The 24782-nt window shown below is 39.8% G+C and overlaps 1 pseudogene; it reads left to right on the top strand.

The window, feature by feature from the left end:
* The first annotated feature begins 9496 nt into the window (after nt 1-9496).
* Nucleotides 9497-12414, top strand: LOC101601539 (annotated as a pseudogene).
* The last annotated feature ends 12368 nt before the right edge of the window (nt 12415-24782 follow it).

The raw sequence follows: 24782 nt of genomic DNA, 5'->3' as shown, positions 1-24782 counted from the left end.
GTTCTTTAACAACTGTTTACAAACTATCCCTTTTCCTTTTCATTAATAGGTCAAGATCAAGGAGGTGACATTCCACTCATTCTGAGTGCAGAATAATCATTCTTTGGCCTATCAGTTATTTATCTTTGCTGTATATGTTCAGATGTGAGAACTGAGACTAGATCTCAAGCCTTTTGAGGAAGACCAGCATGAGGAGTGGAGCTTAGTAATGTGGGACACCACTTGGTTTGTGTAATGAACATACTGTCTTCCTAACAATGCTTCTAGCCACCTGTTGGCAACCTGGGTGCCCGACCTGTACTGAGCTGCATGTACCTATAGTTTGCTTTGAATGATGGAATAAGACTCACTGCCTAGAAACTTTGGTTAACACCCTTTAGAAGATATATGAGGACTAGAAGACAGGGAAGGCTTTCCAGCTTGGGCTGGTATTGGGTTCATGCACAGCAAGTCAAACTGTGTCCTCTTAGTGAAGATTTAGGGGGAGTCTCTTACCTATCTTCCTAGGAATGAACAAATGATTAATATAAGATGTGTCAATGGAAGGTATATGTGTGGTAGAGGAAATATTATATAACTCAAATAGTGAGTCAAAGAGAAGCATTAAACTATACCTCATAGTAACCAGCTCTTCTAGAGAGCACATTATAAAAAAGGCCCAAATAGTTACCAGTTGCTCTTGAGCAGTTTAGCTCAAGGAGCCTGCTGCTTTCTTGCAGTGTATCCAACCCTCAACACTCAACTTTTTTTTTTTTTGCATGTTTGCTTTATTCTCTTACACACTTCCTTGCTGCTTTACTTTCTGAGATTATTTTCCAAGTCTTTGAATCAAATGTCTAGAATCTGGAATTACCCAGTGACTGCCGGTAATACTTTCTGCTTCTAGCTCAGCTCCTTGTTGCAGTGTTTTCCAGAGTGAGTAGACAAACCCAGATTAACAATACCTATTGCATGTGATTTGTCTATTACTGAGCTGCTGACATGCAGTGAGCAGGAACTTGCCCTGCAATGAATGAGATTGCACAGACAGAAGTGCTACAAGCTTAGTGTCAGCACTAATAAGGGTTTTCAACTACTGTGAGAAGGAGCAGCAGACATGTGTTGTCTAGGTATGTCTTGAATTTATGATAGGACTAGTCAAAAAGTTTTGGCATATGAAAAAAGATTTATGGACATTGCATTTCATCTCAAGAATAAAAGAAATTCAAGAACTAAGATTAATTGATTAACTTCTTTGCCAGGTACTGGGGTAGGGGTAAGTCCCGGGGTAGTGGCTCTGTGGTAGCAATCCTGAGAGCAGGAATTGGTAGACCCTTGATTCTTTGCTTGTCTGCCTTTGTTGATCCTATGTTCAGGACTCAGTGTAGATTAGTCACAAATACTTTCAGTGGCTCATATCTGTTCTCACCCGTGAAATGGGAATAATGAGTATTTTTATAAAAGTCTGGTGATAATATGTGATAATGTTAATATGCAGTGTTGAATATCTTTCTTGTCCTATATGTAAGACTTCAATCTTTAGGAAGTAGAGCAAAACAGAGATTAGCAGGTTACAAAGCCCTCTGGTGACTGATGAACCTTCTCATATCCATTAGCATGATGGGGCATGAGACACTCAGTAAAGATTAATAGGTTTTATGTAATTTGAGTCTCTCCTCATTGTGACCCAGGCTGACCTTAAACTCAGTGCAATCCTTCTACCTTAGCTGTCCAAGGGCTGGAATTTAAGGTGTGAGCTACCATGTCTAGTTTCAAAGGACATCTTTTATTTCAGAATATATCAGTCATTTGTAGACCTACTTTTCTATTAAACATTCTTCTTTACAATCTTATTCTTGAGTAGTAATTTATTTAGGTATATACATCTAAACTGAAACTTGATTTTCCTTACTATATGGAAGACACATTGTCATCCTGAAGGTATAACTTTTAATGAAAACTCTGCATTCAATTGTCACTCTTCTATAGAGAAACTTTGTCCTCAAGCCTTATTTCTGGGTGAATAGAAGGCTTCCTCAATGCCTGGGTCAGTGGTCTAGGTTCCTTGCACTTGCTCCTTCAATGTTCTGGATTTGTCTTGGACACTGCCCCTATGTTTTAACTGTCTCAACCACTTCTGTCCTCCATGGGCTTGATCCTCAACTTCTCTGCCTGCAGGGCTCAACCCACTGTGGAGTGTTGTGATTTCATCTGTGTTGTCTATTCTATTTTATTTTGAATTATGAGAATTTTGAATTATGAGAACTTGCTTTTATGTGAAGATCAGTTATTTATTTGGATGCAGTGCAATGTTTTAAATAGCATTATTGGGTGCTTATGGTAGCACTGAGGCTCAAATATATGTTAAATCCATAATCCTTTCAGAGCCTAAATATTATTTTAAAACTTTTTTCTACTACAAGAGGGCCTACACCTATTAAATTCTCTATAAAAAAATAAGGGTTATCCCATTTGTCTGGTGCTAACTTTACTCTCTTTTGGAGAATCTGCTTCTCTTTTTCAGATAGACGCAGATCCTAAGGAGAGAACCACCCCATCATACCTCAAAAGGGCCCCAGCTGAAACTAAGAATAATTGGTAAAGCAAGCAAGGGTGCTGTTTTATTGGTGAACTGGCTACCAGCACAAGGGTGAAGGAGATTGACACAGAGAATAATCAACTCCTACCAAATCAGATATCCAGAGACCTAGTGGCCCCCAATACCTCATCACTGGAGCAGACCAAAAATGGACCCAATAGGGCTCAGGGAAATTTTGCAGAAGAAGGGGAGGAAAGCAAGTCAAAGCCACACGTTTGGTCATGATACGCAGAGACATTTCTCCTACCCAAAACTGTGGGCTAACTCCACAATACATGACCCATATACCTCAACAAGGAGGGGCTGGGGGAGGGGATAGGACATGGATGAGCCTAACAATGGTACCAACTTGACTGTATTCACTGAGTACAAAACTAATTAATAAATAAACTGTTTTCTAGTAATATCTCATCAGTTACATGCCATAACTTCTGTGCTAAATTTTTTCTTAAAGCTTACTCTTCAGATATGCAAATAAAATTTTAATTATTTAAATTATGGAATTTAATTCTTAGCATGACAAGTCCTGGTCATTCTATGTTCATCTTTAGTTCTGTGAATAAGGAAGGTCTTCTGATATTTTCCTTGTTAGTCAAATGTAAGAGAAGCTAGTCTAGCAGGAGCTAGGTCAATGCAGTTAGTAGAGGTGTATGGTTTCTCTTTTGGATGGAAGCCTTATCTTTCAAAGCCAGGAAATGCTGGGGGGGTGGGTTCTCTTTTTAAGGAGAATGCTGGCAATTTACTGTCTTCAAAGCTTCCAGTTGACCAAAAGATAGTTCTTAATATCAGGATATCCCTGTGTAGTAGTTTGATTCAGGTATCCCCCATAAACTTATGTGTTCTAAATGCTAGGTCCCCAGCTGGTGCCTATTTGGAAAATGGATCCTCCTAGATGTGAAGTATTGTTGGGGGCAGGCTTATGTGTGTTATAGCCAACTTTCCTTTACCAGTGTTTGGCATACTTTCCTGCTGCTGTTGTCCATGAAGTTTGCCATGAGGTAATGTCCACCCTCTGCTCATGCCATCATTTTTTCCTGCAATCATGGAGCTTCTTCTTGAATCTATAAGCCAAAATAAACTTTTTTATCATATAGGCTGCTTTTGGTTGGGTTCTTTGTGCAACAATGCAGAGCTGACTGCAACTGTTAAAGCTGGTGCTGAGAATGGGGATGTTACTGCTAGAAACATGATTCCATTGCTTTGGCCTTTTAGAACTGATTTGCAGGAGGAAAGAGGGAGGATTTGAAACCTTGGCCTAAGAGATACCTTATAGTGCTAAAGTGCAGCTTGATGGACTATTCTGGTCAGAGTTGAAAGACCTGAATGCAGTAAGAACTATGAGCTGTGAGGTTTGGCTTATGAGGGTGAGAAAGAGCTTTGCCTTGCTTTATGGGGATGTTTGAACATCATTGGGATTGATAAAATCTATGGGGACTTTCAAAGTTGGACCGAATGCATTGCAATTTATGTCATGTATGGTTATCAGTTTATGGGGCGGAATGTGATAGTTTGATTCAGATGTTCCTCATAAACTTAGGTGTGCTGCATGTGAGTTCCCCAGCTGTTGGAAATTTGGGAATTAGAGCCTCCTGGAGACAGTGTATTGTGGGGACAGGCATATTGGCATTATAGCCAGTTTTGCTTTGCCAGAGTTTGGCACACTCTACTGCTGCTGTTGTCCGCCTGATATTGGCCAGGAGGTGATATCTACCTTCTTCTTATGCCATAATTTTTCCCTGCCATCATGGAGATTCCTCTCGATTCTGTAAACCAAAATAAACCCTTTCCTCCCATAAGCTGCTTTGGTTGGGTTCTTTGTGCAACAACACAGAGCCGACTGCAACACCCTATATTGCTAAAATAGGTTTTTTTCTAGTGGTGAAAAAGATTTTATAACCCAGGCCAATGAGAGAAAGCACTGGCACACAGCCAGAATTGAGGCCCTGATGCTCTACCCATGTCAACTGACTCTGATAGGAGACAGACCAGCGTATGGCATAAGGGAACTTCAATGACAGCCAGAAGATCTTTAGGGAATACTCTGAAAAACTATATTCCAAATTAATTTGAGAACCTAGATGAAATGGATAAATTTCTGATATTAAAAAACAACATCCTTAGCTATCATGAAAATAAAATTAAAATTAATCTCACTTCAGTCAGAATGGTTACCTTCAAGAGAAAAATGACAACAAATGCTGCTGAGGTCATTTGTATGGACACATCATGATGTTGGTGCAGTCATTTCCCTCCTCCCTCCCCCATTCCACTGAGGGCCCTCATTGGTGGGATTGCTGATATTCACCATGGGATTGAGAGCAGCAGCCAGTCATTGTAGGGGTGTACTTTACTACAAAGATACTTGCACATACATAGTCATTACTACCCATTCACAATAGCTAGGAAATGGAGTTAGAAATGTTCACAAATTGATGACTGGCTGATGAAAATGTAGTACATACACACAATGGAATTTTGTTCAGCAATAAAGAAAAAAAATGAAACTATGAATTTTTCAGGAAAATGTATGAAGCAGGAAAAGAGTATGCTGTAACCCAGGCCCAGAAAGACAAGAACATATATTCTTCCTCATATACATATCCTAACTTTGAATGTTTGTGTATATGTAAATTAGTGGATATGAGAAAGGCTATAGTCTACAAAGGTAGATAAACAGGTGACCATGAGAAGGGGAAAAGGTGTGGAGAAAGGGGGAAGGACATAAATACGTGCCATAAAAGTACATCTGGTTTTATGTGGGTACTGAGGAATCAAACCAAGGTCCTTAGTCTTTGCAGGCAAGTGTCTTAATGGATGAGCCATCTTTCCAGCCCTATAATCATATTTACAGAGTTTATTACTGTGTCAACTAATGCATGTGTCATATAAAGAATCTGGCATGAATTATAAAGGATGTGAATTAAAATAGAAAATGAAGGTTTTATCTTGGTTTTATTTATTTGTAAACACTTGCTCTTTATGTTTATAAGTTTTAGACTCATTTATTTCAAATCAAGAAGAATGAAGTTAGAAAGATATATATATGTTTTTGAAGTTGGGTCTCACTCTAGCTCAGGTTGACTTGGAATTCTTTATGTAGTTCCAGGATGGCCTTGAACTCACAGGGATCCTCCTACCTCTGTCTCCCAGGCACTGGGATTAAAAGCCTGTGCCACCACACTTGGCTTTAGATGATATTTTTTAGTCTTTCATATGTATATGTGTTTGCATATGTTTGAGAGTGTGAGCAATATTCAAACGAGCATGACGGTGAGAGAAGTCTCGTGTCAGTTTTCTCTTCCACCTTATTTGAGGAATTATCTTATGCAGCAAGCAGTTTGTACACTGATCTGTCTCTCTAGCCAATCAGAATTTGAATCTATGTATCAATATACCTAGTATTGACATCTGTCTAAATTTGTTATTACAACCCATGAACAGCTTATCATTTATTTGCATCCTTGAGATAGTTTTGTCTTCAATAGTTTTAATTTATTCATAGTGTCTTCACATTGTAAAATTTTTTTTCTCTGTGATGTGCATGCATGTGTTTATGCATGCTCATGTTTGTGAGCATGTATGCATGTGAAGGCCAGTGGACAATCAGGGTGTCATCCTTAGGAAAACCATCTATCTCCTTTAAGACAAAATCTCTTATTTGCCTAGAGCTTACCAATTAAGCTTGACTAGCTGTCCAGAGAGCCTTATGGAACCTCCTGCCTCTGACTCCCCAGCAGTGGGAATGTTGGTGTGTGCCTCCATGCTCAGCATTCTATGTGAGGACTGAGGGCTAAACTAAGGTCCTCATGCTTGTGAAGGAAGCATTTTACTGCTTAAGCTCTCTCGCTAGCCCTTCTAAGTGTTTTGCATTTTGTTTGTATCAGTGTATGTTACTTGTATAGCACAGTGGGCTGTATTGTGAGATTTTTATACATTCATATAAGGTACTTGGAGCATATTTATCTCCCCATTACTCACTCACACCCTCTTACCTTGATCCTCATTTCTTATCTAACAACCCCCTTGTATTTTCATGACTTTCCCCCTGTTCTGACTATGGTTTAAGTGAATACATATTTTTCAAAGTGTTCTACTTGTATAAGGCATCTATACTAGTCAGACTCAGAATATAGTTGTGGTTGTAGTGAGTGTTAGCTGGGAGGAACAGGGTTATCTAATAAATATAAAGTTTCAGTTGCATTGAGTGAATATAACTCCAGTTGATGTGCCATACAACAGGTTATCTACAGAACAACACAGTGTCATGCACTTCTACATTGTTAAATTGGTAGCTCTTAGGCTAAGGATTGTTGTTACCTAAACAGAAAGACACAAGACAACTTTGAGCAGTGATAGATGTTTCTCTTACCTTGATTGTGGTGCTGATGTCACAAATCACACATATTAAATATGTCAGTTCTCTCTATTCAATTATATCTTGGTACAGTTGTTAAAAACACATAGTTTTTAATACTGACATAAGGATTTTAACTTGACATTTTAAACTTTACCACTGTAGCCACAAACTTGCTAACCTTTCTCACTTATAATGATTTTGATTTTCTAAGATTACTTTTCCTTTGACATTCACATATGTGAGTGGCTTGAAAGTTTGGATTTATCTTTTATATTTCTTTTCTTTTTTTTTTTTCTAAGGTAGGGTCTCACTCTAGCTCAGGCTGACCTGGAAATCAGTCTGTATTCTCAGGGTGGCCTTGAACTCTCGGCAATCCTCCTACCTCTGCCTCCCGAATGCTGGGATTAAAGGCGTGCGCCACCATGCCCAGCTGGATTTATCTTTTCTAATGTCTGCACTATTTAAGGAAGCTGATGAGGTTGGAAAATCCCCTTGTTTGGTTTCTGCTGCTGCTGCTGCTTGGCATGCCTGGCGGGCAGTACCAGGCAGGTGTGCAGATCATGTAGATTGGTAGGCAGCAAGAGCATCAGTAGGATTCTGGCTATTTTCCTCCTTTCTGGTGGATCTTGGTCTCTCTTGATTTTCTGGTGAGTCTAAGAATAACCTGTGCTCCTTCACTTTTCAGAAGAAAACTATATTTTGCTATTGTTTGGCTTAAATCCCTCCCTAGGCTAGGTTGGCATGGCTCCTATGCTGCCACCTCACCCAGAAGTCCTCTGCTATGTAGGAGAAAGAACAGGAAGTTTGAGGAGGTAGATTGTTGTGTCCAAAGCAGACAGAAGCTGATGTCGTCCATAGAGGCCAAACATCCAGGAAAAATACAGAGGTGCCATTCTCTGCCTCTTCTTATTTATTAGAGTGAGTGAGAGAAAGAGAGAGAGATAGAGAGAGAGAGAGAGAGAGAGAGAGAGAGAGAGAGAGAATGGGCATGCCAGGGTTTCCAGTCACTGCATACGAATTCCAGATGTATGTGCCCCCATGTGCATCTGGCTAAAGTTGGTCCTGGGGAATTGAACCTGGGTCCTCTTGCTTTACAGGCAAGAGCCTTAACCACTAAGACATTCCTCCAGCCCTTCTGTCTGTACTACTTAAAATCATCTTTCTGTCACCTGGATGCTAAGTTAAATGTTGAATGCAGGTAGGGGTAGCTTTCTTCTGTGTCACCTGTTCTGAATCTTTTTGAAAATAAAAAAAAAAATTGAAGCTGGCATGGTGGTGGTGCAGGACCTTAATCCCAGCACTTGGAGGTAGAGGTAGGGGGTTCCCTGTGAGCTCAAGGCCGCCCTGAGGCTACATAGTAAATTTCAAGTCAGCCTGGGCTAGAGTGAGACCCTACCTTGAAAAACAAAACAAAAAAAATTGATATCTAACCAGTTTGTCTCCTTTTATGTGTAATTCTAACCAATGAATGTTAAATTATTATGTTTTGTGTCTATCTTTAGTGCTTAAATATATAATGTTTTGAGGTAATATTAAAATTATAAATCTAAGCTAGGTCTTCCTGGGTATAAGAATATTGCCTTTATGAATTTTACAGAGCTGTATCTCAGTCCACAACATTTCTTAGTTGATTTTAGTTTTATGAGTTTTTTTAAAAATTTTTATTTATTTATTTATTTGAGAGAGACAGACACAGAGAGAAAGACCGATAGAGGGAGAGAGAGAGAATGGGCGCGCCAGGGCTTCCAGCCTCTGCAAACGAGCTCCAGACGCGTGCGCCCCATTGTGCATCTGGATAACGTGGGACCTGGGGAACCCAGCCTCGAACCGGGGTCCTTAGGCTTCACAGGCAAGCGCTTAACCGCTAAGCCATCTCTCCAGCCCAGTTTTATGAATTTTAATTGGATATTTCAATCTAAAAACATACTTGTTTTATTCATTAAATATTTGTTACTGATTGATTTTCAAGAACTTGCCTGGATTTCAGAAAATGTGATTGAGGAGTATTGCCGGTCGGGAGCACACTAGCGTGGGGCGGGCATGGAGCGTGGTGTGGGGGGCGCACTGCCCCTCAGAGGCCTGAGGACACCGCTGGCAGGTGGCAGAGGCAGCGACAGCAGCTGTGATGGGTACTTGGCCGGGAGGAAAACCATAACCTGGTTGAACTCTGCATAAAGGAAGCCCAAGACTGAGGAAGAACATCAGAGGCTTTGACTCACCTAGAAACAGGGACATCTTTAGGATGTTCCTGTTACCCACAATGATCATTGAAGCTATCAAGTGGAATTTATTCATCTTATTCTGCTTGTTGGGAAGAACGTGGCCTCAAGGATTTTATATTTTCCTTTAGTTTTGTCTGAACTCTATAGGAAATGGAGGCCATTTATATTTATTTGTTTGTTTATTTATTATTTTATTATTTTTATTATTATATTTTACTATTTTATTTATTTTTTATTATTTATGCGTCTCAGCAGCTGCCATCTTCCTAGTGGGAGCTACAACACTCTTCTTTGCCTCCACGTGTCCAGCACTAAGCCTGTCTGTCCCCTGCACTGCTCATCTACAATGAGGCCATGCTTCTCTTTGGGCTGGCCAACTTCAGCATGTCCACCTTCATGGACCCAGGAATTTTCCCTCTAGCTGAGGAGGGTGAAGACAGAGAAGACGATTTCCAAGCTCCTCTTCACAAAACATTAGAGATCAAAGGCATTCAAGTGACATGAAATGGTGTGCCACCTGCCATTTCTTTCTTTTTTAAAAAAATTTATTAGTTTTCTTTTCAGCAAATACAGGCAGTTTGGTACCATTGTTTAGGTTCATCTATGATCTACCCCCTGCCATTGGACCCTCCTTGTTGATGTAAATGGGTTGTGCATTGTGGAGTTAGCCCACAGTTATGGGTATGATAAATGTCTCTGCAAATCATGACCCAACATGTGACTCTGACATTCTTTCCACCCCATCTTCCGCAAAATTTCCCTGAGCCATGTTGGGTTCATTTTTGGTCTGCTTCAGTGCTGAGGTGTTGGGGGCCTCTGAGGCTCTGGCTCTCTGATTTGGTAGGAGTTGATTTTTCTCTGTGTTGGTCTCCTTCCCCTTTGTGCTGGTATCCGGTTCATCAGGAAAACATTACCCTTGCTTGTTTCGCCAATTGTCCTTAGTTTCAGTTGGGCCCCTTTTGAGGTATGTTGGGGCAGCTCTCTCCTTAGGATCTGCATCTATCTGAAAAAGAGAAGCAGATTCTCCAACGGAGAGTAAGTTAGCACCCAGAAAATTGAGATAACACTTACTTTTTTGATAGAGAGTTTGATAGGTGTAGGCCCTCTTGTACCCCATGATTGATGGTAGCTTGATATTGGAGAGTGGGCTTGTGTTTGAGTATGGTTCTGACTTGTTTCCCAGCTCCAGCTATGGGTCTCGTACCACTGAGGGGATCAGTTAGCCAAATCAAGAGCAGTTGGTTTCCCACCATGGCTGTGTGCCACTATTGCACTTGTGTGGGCATCACATCAGGTTATTTGTTGCTAATTAGGTTAGACAATGAGTTGCTTGGACAGATATTGGTCATTTCCCCCAGTGGCCCATGTAGCACCTTCTGGCACTAGACACGCTGACTGTCTGGGGACTTATCTCCTGGCTTCCAGGCATGCCATTCCATTTTACGTGTCAGCTGTGTATGGAGTCTTCAGCAATAGGGTCTTACCACTGGCCTTTGGCCACCTGCCATTTCTATCAGCCTCCCAGATGTTCCCAGTCCAGTGTCTGTGACAAGTGTGTGGAGGACTTTGATCATCACTGCCCTTGGATGAACAACTGTATTTGTAGCGGGAACTATCGTTTCTTCCTATTCTCCCTTTCCCTGACAGCCCACATCATGGGTGCGTTCGGCTTTGGCCTCCTCTATGTCCTCTATCACACTGAGGAACTCTCAGGGGTCTGCACAAGGGCAGCTGTGTGTGTGTGTGTGTGTGTGTGTGTGTGTGTGTGTGTGTGTGTGTGTGTGTGTGTGTTCTGGCTTTCTCTTTATCCTGGTAGCTGTCCTCACAGGATTTCACGTGATGCTGGTGGCTCGGGGACGTGCAACCAACGAACAGGTTACGGTAAGTTCCGAGGAGGTGTAAACCTCTTCACCAATGGCTGCTGTAACAACGTCAGCCGTGCTCTTTGCAGTTCTCCAGCACCCAGGTGTTTGGGGAGACCATATAAAGAGAAGACAATTGTAATCAGACCTCCTTTCCTTCGAGCAGAAGTGTGAGAAGGGCAGGTAACTGTGAAGATCACGGATAACGGCATCCAGGGAGAACAGAGGAGAACTAAGTCTAAAGGAAGCCTAGAGATAACAGAGGGCCAGTCTGCAGATGCAGAACCTCCACCTCCTCCTGAGCCGGACCTGAGCGGTTACACAGGGCTGTGAACGCACCTAAGCCTGGCTACTAATGAGGGTGGAAGCCTTCTGGGGAAGGACGGCCCCGCTCCCCCCACCAACCATGTACAAGGGTCGGCCAGGTTACAGTAGCAGCAGAGCATCAGCCGCTGCGCCTCAGTCCTCATTTGCACAGCTTGGAACCAGAGAGCTTCCGGTCTCCCATCTTTGGCAAAAGTTTTCATTTTGATCCACTATCCATGCAGAAGCTCACGCTCCCCCAGCCTCATCAGCCCAGGGCTCAGGTTTTGAGCTGGTCCAGTGCAGTCTGTTGGATCAGAGGGCGCCTCTCCCACCGGCTACAAGAGCCTGGCCAATCAGACCCGCAATGGAGGCCAGAGCTAGGACGGTCTGCCCACTCCCGCAGACAGCCCCGAGCCAGATCCACCTCTAGCATATTCTCCCTTCCTCTCAGCCCGGCTGGCCCAGCAACGGGAAGCTGAGCGGCACCCATGTTTGGTGCCAACAAGTCCAACACACCGGGAGCCCTCACCAGTCCCTTACGACCATCTGTCATGCCACATTGTGGCCTCGCTTCAGGAACGAGAGAAGCTGCTACGACAGTCACCCCCACTTGCAGGCCATGAGGAAGCACCAGGCTTGGGGGCTCGGGCCTTCAGTCAACTCCAGGCTCAGGCCATGGCCCTCGTACTAGCTCCTCCTCAGTTGACTCGAAGACATCGCCCTTGGGCAAGACTCCACTGGGACGCCCAGCTGTTCCCCATTTTGGCAAATGAGATGGGCTAAGGAGCCGAGGACTAGGGTCACCTGAACCAGGCCCAACTGCCCCGTATCTGGGCCAGTCAACGTCTTACAGCAGCCAAAAAGCTTCACCTGGTGTCCTTGAGACAGAGGAAGCTGCATTGCAGCCAGTATTGACACCCAAAGATGAAGTACAGCTCAAGCCACCTACAGTAAATCACAAATCCAATGGGAAGCCAAAGAATATAGGCTCAGCCTCCCCTGGCCAGCCACCTCTTAGTAAGTCCCACAAGGGGAGGACTCAAGAAAGTGTCAGGGGTGGATGGAACCACCTATGAGATTTCCGTGTGAGCCTTCAATGTCTCCCCATCGCCATGCCTCTGCCCCTACAACAAAGGGCCCCAGATGGCCACCTTCCTTCCCTCAAGGAGTTCCCCTACTGTGCATGGACATTTTCTAAACCACTGGTTGCAAGAGAATGAGGAGTGTTTTATGAATTGCCACAGGGCTGGGAGTTGCGGAGCTGGGGCCCTGAGACGGTAGCAGCCCCATTTGACCTTTTAAGACCTTCCTTTACTCCCTGGACCAGACTCAGCAGACACTTGTGCAATTGCTCGGCCTGGAGGGAACCAGATCATTTTTAAACCAGAAAGAATTTTTTTTTATTATTGTTATGGAATCTATTTCTTTCCTTTTCTGCATTACAAGGTGTGTGTATACATACATATATATTATAAATATCAAAGAAATTATATATCCATCCTGGGATGGGAAAATGAGGGAGAGATATATAAGTACACGTACATGTATACATACATATATGTACACATATATGTATAAGGAGGGAGATTTTGTTTTTCCCCTTCTCTCAGGCCAGCAGAAAAAGAGGAAATATACTTTGAAGTCTTCCTTTTTCCCTGGCTGCCTCTCTTGTCCCAGTTACCAACTAAGGAAATAGCACTCCCTGTTGGTACTAAGTGATTAGGAAAGAAACCTGAGGAGAGGTGAGTCTGCGGTCTTGGTCAGATAAGGGGAGGCTCATTGACATCTAATTTCCCCAGGAAAAAGAGGTCACAGCTCTGACATTGGTGGTGGTGGATCAGGAGCAAAGCTTGGCCTAGATTAAACTATTAGTCAGTCCCCATTCTTGTAAAGGGGATTACAGTGACCCCTTACAACACTTCCTATAGCTTTCAGCTATATTAAAATCCAAGGACAAATAAGTAAAAATAAAGATGAAAAAAACCCAAGGCCAGGAGAGAATCCAAAAAGCAATATTCATCATATGCCAAAAATGGGATAGAGAGAAGGAGTGGCAAGCCTAGGCCCCTCCGATAATCCCTTGGGGAAGTTACTCCTTAGCCATCTCAGTGTAGTGCTGGGTAGAGGGAGTACCTGGGTTCTAACCTCTAAATAAGGAAGACCCCAGCCTCTAGAGAGAGGTCTATTATTTTTTATTCTGACTATCCATTTTAAATCAAGAAGGAATAAAAGAAATCCTGATCTAGGACTGGAGAGATGACTTAGCAGTTAAGTGCTTGCCTGTGCAACCTAAGGACCCGGGTTTGAGGCTCGATTCCCCAGTACCCACTTTAGCCAGATGCACAAGGAGGTGCACATGTCTGGAGTTCCTTTGCAGTGGATGGAGGCCCTGGCAGGCCCATTCTCTCTCTCTCTGCCTCTTTCTCTCTCTGTCTGTCACTCTCAAATAAATAAAAAGGAACAACATATTAAAAACAAAAGAAATCCTGGTCTTAAAAAATAAGAAAAAAGAAAATGTATTGACATATCTTTCTCTAATTAAATTAATCTTTTCTGGGGGGGTGCTAATTCTTTTTAAATTTATTTTTACTAATCAGAAACTTTATTGTATGGACAAATCATGTGTTGGTCCTATTATATCCCCTCCTTCCCACCACAATTCATCTCAGGGCCCTCCTCAGTGGGGTTACTGGTATTCATCATGAGGTTATGAGTTATGAGTTATTAGAGCAGCAGTCAGTTATAATGGGGGGGGATACCATTGGACACTACTTCCTACCTTGTGGCTTTTACAGTCTTTCTGCTCTCCCGCAATGTTCCTTGAGCCTTGGCAGGCATTTTATAAGTCTACTTTAGTGTTGAACTTTCTTAGATTTCTGCTTTTAATGTAGCAAATATATTTGACAATATTCTATGCATATTTATTTAACACAGTATATATTCTTTATTTAAATTTTATTATTAATTAGTCTTTTACACAGTGAATACAGTCAAGTTGGTACCATTGTGAGGTTCATCCATGTCCTACCCATTCCCCCTGGCCCCTCCTTGTTGAGGTATATGGGTCATGCATTGTGGAGTTAGCCCACAGTTATGGATAGGAGAAATGTCTCTGTGTATCATGAGCCAATGTGTGGCTCTGACATTCTTTCTGCCCCCTCTTCCGCAAAATTTCCCTGAGCCATATTGGGTCCATTTTTGGTCTGCTTCAGTGATAGGGTGTTGGGGGCCTCTAGGTCTCTGGATATCCTGATTTGGTAGGAGTTGAGTGTTTTCTGTGTCGATCTCCTTTGCCCTTCTACTGGTACCTGGTTCACCAAGAAAACAGCACCCTCGCTTGTTTCGCCAACTATTCTTAGTTTCAGCTGGGGCCCTTTTGAGGTATGATGGGGTGGTTCTCTCCTTAGGATCTGTGTTTATCTGAAAAAGAGAAGCAGATTCTCCAATAGAGAGAAAAGTTAGCACCAGACAAATGGGATCACCCTTATTTTTTATAGAGAATTTACTAGGTGTAGGCCCTCTTGTAGCCCATGATTGTTGGTAGTTTGATAATGGAGAGCAGGCTCATGTTTGGATATGGTTCTGACTTGTTTCCCAGCTCCATATATATTCTTTTGGTGTTTGTCTCATTAATATATGCTTATGTATGAAAATAGCATATATGTATATGCTTATAAATTTGATCAAATTTCTAAATAAAATTGAGAATTATTTCATGTCTTTCCTAATTGTTTGTTTGGTTCATTTATCACTTATGACACATTGATGTGTGTTTAGATCTCTTAGTACAAAGAAGATACTATTTTCTGTGTGATCCTACCAACTTTTTGAATAATTAAAAATTATTTTAATTATTGACAATTTTCTATGTTTGTAACGAGATTTGATCATATTCATCTCTCCCATTACCTTCTTTATCATCTTTTACTTCCATGTTTTTTAATATGTGATTATCTGTCTAGTAATACCTGATAGAAAATATGTAATAGGTGATTATTTGTTTAGAACTGTGATTTTGCCATATTTGGAGATATCATTATGTATGAGTTTTTGATTATTTAAGTATATTTAGTATGCTACTCAGAGCACTTTATTTGGTTAACATTTCTAATTCCCCCCCCCCAGCTTAATCTGTTTTTCCTTTGCATTTCCTAAGTTCTCTTTAAAAAAATATTTTTGTAGGTTATTTTTTCCATTCTTTTTTCTCAATTTTAGTAGTATGATTTATTCATTATTTTTCCATTATAGTATTTACCATAGAAATAAGTACAGTCAACAAATTGTTAATGGAGTCAAACTTTAATCAGTATGTTTAATCTTATCCTAAATAAAATGATATATAGCCTTCTAACTCAGATTTCCCTGTTCCTCATATAACTTATTTATCATTTGATTTCTATTTTATTTGTCTTAATATCTCTGATTTTGAGTATTCCCTACTCATTAGGAATTGCTACTATTTAGACAATCTTGTTGTGTTAATTTATGTATGTATTTAGCAAATTTATCTTCATTCCTTAAAACATCTCAGAGTGGAAGATTTATGTTAAGTCTTCTGCATCTAAGATGTTTCTTAGAAGCAATCTCTTGATACTGAGTGAGCTAAATTTTGTTAATTCTATTTATGCCCTGTATCTTCCTTATTTCTCAGTAGATTTTGTGTCCTTTGTTAGTTAACTAGGAATTTGGTTATCTCAACTTTGCTAAACTAAATCTCTCTGTGTATGCAGGTGGATATGTGGATGTGAATTTTCTTCTTGCTAAGCTTTCTAAATCTTTGTAAAAGTCGCTTTCAACCAGCAATAGAAATAAGTAGGTCTTGATTAAAAGTCAAATATTTCTTAATCCAAAATGCCACTTTTAAGTCTTTCTTAATTTCTTGAAAGTATTTTTCTTGTTACATAACTACAAAATGTGAAATTAAAAATATCTCAGGAAGTTTAATAATATGACCATAAGAACATGTTTGAAAATTCTAAGTAACTTGAAAAAAGTAGAAGTTTCTAAATTATATTCCCATTAAAATTGTTTTGATGACTCTTCCATATCTGAGATAGAAGTTTCAAAATAAAATCCTTTTGATAAGTTTTCTGCACAAGGGTCCTGTAAATAAGTATTCAATAATGGCTAAACTGAAATTGAGAACTAAAAGTCGACAAATTAATAGGAATAACTGCTTATAATTGACCTATCATGGTTATGTTTCCAGTTTCACTGATGGCTTTTATTCTACCAAATTTTGGTAGAAAACTATTGATGTCTGTGAGATTCTTAGGCAGATGTGAAAAAAATCTATTAAGTCCATGTTCTTCACTCTGTTGCCACCTGGGCAGACAGACATTCTGACAGTGAGGGTACTTACCTGCTTGCTATCAGAATCTCACAGTTTTGTGTGGGGGTTCATTGTATTGACGCTTCTGGATATATCTATGTGAAAAGTTATTTTACCACTTTGTAAAGACAAGAAGATTTGGCTTGAGAACCTTTTGTCATGCTTGCTGATCATGAACACATAGCAAAAGTCAGGGTACTTGGGGTGTGAACAAGGTGTTGTATGGACATCCAGTATTTCTTCACTAGAGTATTGGTGACATTCTTTAGCTGATCACCTCAGTGGTACGGGACCCATAGCTGGAGCTGGGAAACAAGTCAGAATCATATCCAAACATAAACCCTTTCTCCAATATCAAGCTACCAACAATCATGGGCTACAAGAGGGCCTACACCTATTAAACTCTCTATATATAAAAAAGTAAGGGTTATTTCATTTGTCCTGGAACTAACTTACTCTCTGTTGGAGAATCTGCTTCTCTTTTTCAGATAGATGCAGATCTTAAGGAGAGAGCTACCCCATCATACCTCAAAAGAGCCCCAGCTGAAATAAGGAAAATTAGCAAAACAAGTAACGGTGCTCTTTTCCTGATGAACCAGATACCAGCACAAGGGGGAAGGAGACCAACACAGAGAAAAGTCAACTCCTACCAAATCAGAGAGCCAGAGCCTTAGAGGACCCCAACACCTCATCACTGAAGCAGACCAAAAATGAACCCAAAATGGCTCAGGGATATTTTGCGGAAGAGGGGCCGGAAAGAATGTCAGATCCACATGTTGGGTCAGGATATGCAGAGACAACTGTGGGCTAACTCCACAATGCATGACCCATATACCTTAAGAAGGAGGGCCCAATGGTGAGGGGGTAGGTCATGGATGAGCCTAATAATGGTACCAAACTGCCTGTATTTGCTGAATAGAAAACTAATAAAAAAATAAAATCAGGAAAAAAAAGACAATTGTTTTTCACTATGGTCTAGTTCATGCTCTTTTCTTTTCTTTTTTTTTAACCTATCTTAATTTCCTTCTGAAGTAGCTTCTGATCTAATTCTGGGTGTGAATGTTTAATATTATTAACAAAATCTCTTACTTTCCTATCAAATTTTCCAAAGTAAATGGTTAGTCTGTATTGTCCTTGTTACCTAAGAAGAGGCAGAGAATGGCACCTCTGTGTTTTTCCTGGATGTTTGGCCTCTATGGGTGACATCAGCTTCTTTCTGCTTTGGACACCAAAATGTACCTCCTGGAAGAACTTCCTGTTCTTCTTTCTCCTATATAGCAGATATAGTTAACCTTTAGTCCTCAGTTCTCATGACTTAAGCCTTGAAGTTGGTATTTGTCCCTCATCAGCCAAAAATTATCAGCAATTATGTACTGCAAATTATATTTTATAAATAATTCTGAATTTATGCACTCCTATTTTTCTCACTGTCTTCTCTCTTCTGTGCCATTCTTCTCATAATGTAGATATGAGAGAATGGTCATTTCAGAGCAAGCTATTCAAGGCACAGTTTTGACTTTACACTAGGGCTTGCCCTTCATTTAAAAACTGAGTAACAACTCAAGCTCAGGCCAGGGATATGGCTCAATGGATAAAGTGCTTAAGGCACATGTCCCAGTACCCAAGTTCAGATACCCAAACCCCTGGTAAAGCTGGAATCTGTAGCACTCGAGTCTGTAATCCTGTTGTAGCCATGGTGAGAAGGGAGGAGGAGACAGGAGAATTGCCTAGAAACTCATAGGTCAGCTAAAATGGGAAACACAGAGGCGAACAATAGAGACTGCCTCAAACAAGATGGAAGGCAAGGACTGACTCCTGAATTCTCCTCTATTCTCCAACAAAGACACACATTGGAAACACACACACACACACACACAGAGCAAATATACACACACGTACACATATACCAACAAACAACTTCCTTCTCTCACATTCCATATATGAACTCCTGTTTCCTTCTCTGGTCTATTTTACTCTTCCTATCCTCTATCCTTGCCAGTCATGATATTTTATGCTATAATGCTTCTCTCTCACTCTCTCACTCTCTCTTTTACAAAATAAATCACTCTACTTGTACTTAGAGTGCCCTTTCTACCTGTTTTGTGTCTGTCTGATACCTTTTTATCCCTCAAGTTAAAGTTTAGATATTTTTCATTCCCTGCAAACATCCATGTTGAGTCTCAGGGCCCTCTATGTTAGCTGTGCACAGCACTGTATGAAAATTGTTGACATTTTAAATTTGTATTTCTGTTCCTACAGACAACTAACATTCTGGGCACAAGGTCTCTCTCTATTTTCATTTCTGTGTATCCTGATAATCTCATGGCACCTGCTTCACAAACACCTTGTTTTCTAATTTCTTACTCGGATCAAAACGGAATCTTATAAAAGGCTCCTAATTTTGTTGTCCAACAAGAATCTCTAAAAGTATTTATAATACAACTTGAAGAGATGAAAATTTTTCCACTGAGGACAAATTGGATATGTTGCCTTTCAGGTAATGCCAAAGGATGATTTTAAAGAACATTTAGTACTGTGCATTGCTACTGAAAACTTCATGTCACTCTCAAAGGACCAGAGTTAAGAACTATGCAACCATTTGGATGTATACTGGTTCAATGACAATTTTATGTTTTAGGATTGTCTTTTATTTATTTATTTCCTAGGAGAGAGAGAGAATGGACATGCTAGGGCCTCCATCTGCTGCAAACAAACTACATATGTGCCATATTAATGCATCTGTCTTTACATAGGTACTAGGGACTTGAACCCAGATCCTTAGGCTTTTTAAGCAAGCACCTTAACTGGTGAGCCATTTCTCTAGGTCACAATTTTGTTTTCGTATTCATCTATTATACTTGTGCAATTTAAGACTAAAAGAATGTGATTTGAAGCCTGTGACAATGCAAGGCTTTATTAAACTAAGACCAAGGAGGAAGAAAATAATAGTTTAAAATTATCCTAATTTAAAAAGCATCCATGAACTATGATCATGATGAAAATTAGGTGACCTTAAGGTTGTCATCTGTCTGCATCCATTCTTTTTTAAATTTGTGTGTGTGTGTATGCCAGTCTTTTACTACTGCAGACACCAGACACTTGTGCTACATTTTGCATCCAGCTTATGTAAATGGCTTAGGAATTGAACCTTGACTGGACAGCTTTGCAAGCAAGCACATGTAACCTCTGAGAAATATTCTCAGCCTCTAAATTCATTCTTAATTCTTTCTCTTCTACCATTTATATTTTCCTGTCTTTCCCCTTTCTTCTGTTCTTAGAGGTACTGTATCTCCCATTTTTGAGCAGGTGTGGTATCTCCTGTAGCCTTTAGGAAATCAAAGGGTTGAAGAGGACAGGTACAGCTGCAGCATGTTATTAAATGGTTAAAAACCAGGGGAAATGGAAGTCATCTACCAAGTTGTGCATCATTGCTTCTTGACGCCAGTTTGAGGTAAGAGAATAAACATCTTTGTCTCCTACCAACTACACTATAAAAATGCTCAAATTTATTTTGATAGATTTATATTGCAATAAATCACAACAGGACCAAGAACTCTTACTCATTAAACAAGAGCATGGACTTCATGATACCAGGTGATAGTCTTTGTTTTCTCTTTTGTACTTTATATTATAATATATTGCATACATTTGATGGTGGCAGGCATAATTCTTGATTATTTAACAAAAAGAAACAGAATAAAATATGTGACAAGATTTAAAAGTTGTTGTGGAGCTATTTTTGCTGACTTCTAGAACACCCTTTCTGATGTGAGAAGAGTGTGCACACTGCCAACTCTGAGGGCTTCTGGTGCTGCTCTGCAGCCGAGTCTCCCACAGGATTGGCACAGCAGAGCTTAGCTCCCTTGAGATGGGATGATACACATGTTGATGTTAATGTGCAGTGACAGGGATGCTTCGTGTGTGTGTGTGTTTGTGTGTATACATGCATGTGCATGCCAATTTCCATTAAATTTTTAACAGATGAATGCCTGAGTCTATTGTTATGTGGCACTAAGTGATTGGAATTTAATAGGGCAAAATCATTTAGTGCCTGGCTCTTCTTGACAGTGGCGATGATTTTTCTAATCTTTAAGTCTTTGCTCCAGTTTTTGGAGTTTATACTGAAGTTTTCACATGCAATGTCCATACTCTAGCCTCAAGTTCTAGAATCATAAGAGAATTAGTCATGTAGTTCATTGCTGTAAAAGTGTTAAAAAGAAAGCTTCCATGTGGGCTCCAGTAAGATCTACCCCCTCACTGTCAAGCCTCAGTTTCTTAAATTTGTACTCCAACTTCATTGCTTAATATTTTCCAGGACTTTTAGGTTTGGAGGGGTCCAATTCAGGGTCTTAGTAAGTACTTTTGGTCACTTGTGAAAACAAGCTAGTTAGTTTCCAAATTTTACTCTGAAATAAAAACAGCATGTTAAACAGTATGTCCGTGGTCTAGCAAGCATATCTTTCCTTGGTACCCCTGATGCTGTCTTCTAGGAGAGGAAGAGGCTAGGGAAACAGGCAATGAACAAAATCACTTTCTACTTTAACGGTAGAAAGATTGTGAAACAAATTGCTATCCCTCTTGAATGACTCCCTCCCTCACATCTGCAGCACAGTGTTGACATAGTACAGTAGTTTCTTGAAGAGTTCATTTTGAAGATTAAGTACAAACAACCATGAAAACCTGCAATCGCAGTCTAGTGCCCAAAGAGACCAAATCTTATGCTGGAATAATGCATGATAGAAAAGTAAAGCTCAGTGAGAGGGATAACATCCTTCTTTGGGGAAAAGTAATCGTTTCTCTAAATTATTAGTTTTCAAACTCCTAGTTTTTGATGAGCTTATTTGAAAATCTGTGGGGGGAAAATTCACAGTTTAAAATGCTGACAGCATTGAAAACAGTGAGAAATCCTTGATACCTCAAGGACTCCTTCCTTGACCCCCTGAATCGTTTGATTTTTTTCCCCCTGTTTTTCTCCCTTGTTTTCTGATAAAAAGAAGAGACTCCTCTGAGAGGACAATTTTGAGGTCTTAATCCATACTTCTTTCCAGTTTTATCTTTTACATTCAAAACAAACACCTTTAAAAGAATCCTTTTTGGTATAAGAGAGCTAAATGCTAAGCTTAGGTATCAGCAGCTAATTAGTTTCACATCTGGAGAGATTGTTAACGAACTCATTCTTGTGAATATTTATTAAAGGATTTGTAAAGAAAAGACTATTTTCAGAGAAGTGGAGCCTATTGAATATTCTTACATAGAGGTCCTCTGAGTGGGAAGGGCCTTGTATGTTGGCCCCTCTAAAACCTGCCATATTATAGGAGCAAAGAATAGTATCAATGTGTGAGTTGTAATGAGAGTATACTGTATTGATCTCATGCTAAATGTTGCTTTACATTTCAACATCTTAATTGGCTTCTTTTAAAACAGTTTCAAAATCCTGTGCCAGTTCCAATGTTGTTGAGTCTCAGCATCCTTTTGTTACCTTGCTGATAGCCTGTGCCATTTGTGGCTAGTGGAATATGTTGTCCATTTCTCAGGGACCACATGAAAGTGATGAGTTGCTGCATAAAATGATGAAAAATTTTCATGGTGGGAGTATGTACTCTCCTTCAGACCTTGCTATTGCAGAGTTTCAAATATTTACTCTGCCATTCCTTTCTCCTGGGCCAAGTTTACTGCTGGCATCTTCCTGCATTCTACAAGATCCTGCTGCTGCTTCACTAGCAAACACCCCACCCATGCCAGTGCTGCCTTTGCAAAGGTGAGAGCAGCGTCTTCCAGCACTGTCAGTCCCTGCCACCTGCAACTGCCCACAGTGTTCCTGCCACCTCCCCTGCTGCCACCGAAGGCATCAATGCTGCTCTTCTCTGCTTATGCAAGGATCAGTCTCTCTTTCTGACTTTGACAGAAAGGCAAAAATCAAGGCCAGTCCCCAATTACTAAAATAAGAAATATCAAAGCAAAAAAACAAACAAAACCCCGAAAGCACTATTGTTTCCATGGGGTACATACAAACTCATTATCATTCTATTTTTTCTGATCTGGAAGCTGAGGATGTAGGTCTCAGTTTCTTCTATGACCTGGTTAGTGGGTTCAGCTATGCTTTCTTACAACCTGGGGCAAAATTGGGGAAGGTAAAAGAGTACAGAGAGGAAAGACACAGAGAAATTGGATTATTATATAGTAATATGAATTTGATGAATCCTAGGCATGTTTGGGGTACATGTGGCAGAGGAAAATGGGGGTCCTACTGTGAACAAAAGGGATAACTAGTCTGGCTGTTCCCACTAGGGGTTGTGCGAAATTCTTCGCTCAGGCAGAAACAGTGAGTGGTACTTGGACATTGCCTTTGGACAGGAATGCAAAATAAAAGATAAAGCTGAAACTTTGAGCTATTGAAATTGATCACATTGCTAAAGTGGAAACTTAGAGCAAGAAGCATGTTGAGCATACATAAGTAGAGTCTGAATTTGAACCTATTAATTTTGAGTTTGAAATAGTACACCCAGGTAAATATCTAGAAGGAAGGAGACAATTCGTGGAAGGGTAAGGCTAAAGACATAACTTAATCAGGAGAATAACTGAGGCCAGATAAGACTATCAACTTAGGGATACTAAAGTGAGAAAACTTTCACAGGGAAATAAAGACATAGTATATTTCCTTAGAAGTAGCATAACGACAAGTAGGCAGAAAAGCAAGAATGAAGAATATAAGTAAAGGATGCACATAATGGTCATAGGAAATGAGTGTAAGAAAATTTCAGTAACATAGTAACAGACCAAATAATTTTTAGAAGTATATTTTTACAGTGTTCTAATATCACTAGAATCAGAAAAAAATTATATCTCAAAATTTCCAGCCTTGACATTGTAAGCATTAATCAAAACTACTTATGAATATACATGTGAAGCAAGAAATCAATGGTAAAACCTGGGAAGAAAATTGTATTTCATCATTAAAATTTTCATTTTATGGGAGTGAGCAAATCTGTATCACCTGAGGGGCTGATGTGATAGCAGAATCCACTTATAGTACTATCCCATTCTCTCAAACCATTTCTAAAGGTGGCTTTTCAAGGACATATGATATATCTTATAAATTATGCAAATATTTAGATAGAGTCAAAAAATCTTCATTACAACATTATTTATTGTGGAAAGAAATTGAATACTAGCTTAAATAACCAAGAGCAGAAATCTGCTCAAATAGTCATATAACCAACTAAAATATCACTTTAATGATAGAGATTTACTTCCATAGCATCAAAAGCATATGTGATAAATGCTAATCAATACTGCAGGTATAGTATGCTCAGTGTTTATATAAATATACGTATTTGAATATATATGTATATATACATATATATAAGTATCTTTAAAATTAAGTTATCACTGGGTTGTGGAGTATCAGTTCAGATGAATTTTATGCTTTATAATATTTATATTAAAGCAATTACTAGATAATTTTTCAAAGAGGAAATAAGTATTCAATAAAACTTGAGGAGACTTAGTGACTTTTAATGAATTCAAGGTCAAAGAAAAGATTTTAGAGTGAGAAATTCGACAGGCATCTCATCCAGAGGACAAGCAGAGGGAAAAATTTATAGGTCAAGTGAAAGAAATAGCCTAATGGTGTAAAATTCTGTTCAAAGTTGTGATTAGATAAGGCTAAATCCCCCACAGGAGGGAAAATCCTTCTGAGTATATGGAATAGTTCTTATGTGGAGAGATGAAAAACTGTGATGTCTCAGATCAGATGGATTCTTTCCTTTAAGAAGTAAAAATGTTTAAGATGAAGTCATGAGCTGGTGAGTGGGGAAAGAGAGTGAAGGAGAGAAATATTGGAATAATTACCAAAATGTGTCTGAGGTACAGTGAGGAGAAAAGCACTTAGGAAACAGTGTCAGAAGTCCAGTAGCAACTGAACAGTGTGAATTTCAACCATAACATTTTGTTTTAATCCCTGTTATGAGTTAATAGGTTTTATGCCAACCTTCTCCTCTATATCAGCTTTAGAGTCCAGAACAATAAAGGAACACTTCTGAACTAATCATGAATAGTATTGAGCTGCTATTGACCCAAGCAGTGTTGAGGAATAATAATAATAAAAAAATCCTTAACAAAGCTA

Source organism: Jaculus jaculus, chromosome 1 (assembly GCF_020740685.1).
Source record: "Jaculus jaculus isolate mJacJac1 chromosome 1, mJacJac1.mat.Y.cur, whole genome shotgun sequence".
In the NCBI taxonomy this organism is placed as follows: Eukaryota; Metazoa; Chordata; class Mammalia; order Rodentia; family Dipodidae; genus Jaculus; species Jaculus jaculus.
The sequence above is the reverse complement of the archived record's forward strand: the minus strand, read 5'-3'. Positions and strand labels throughout refer to the sequence as shown.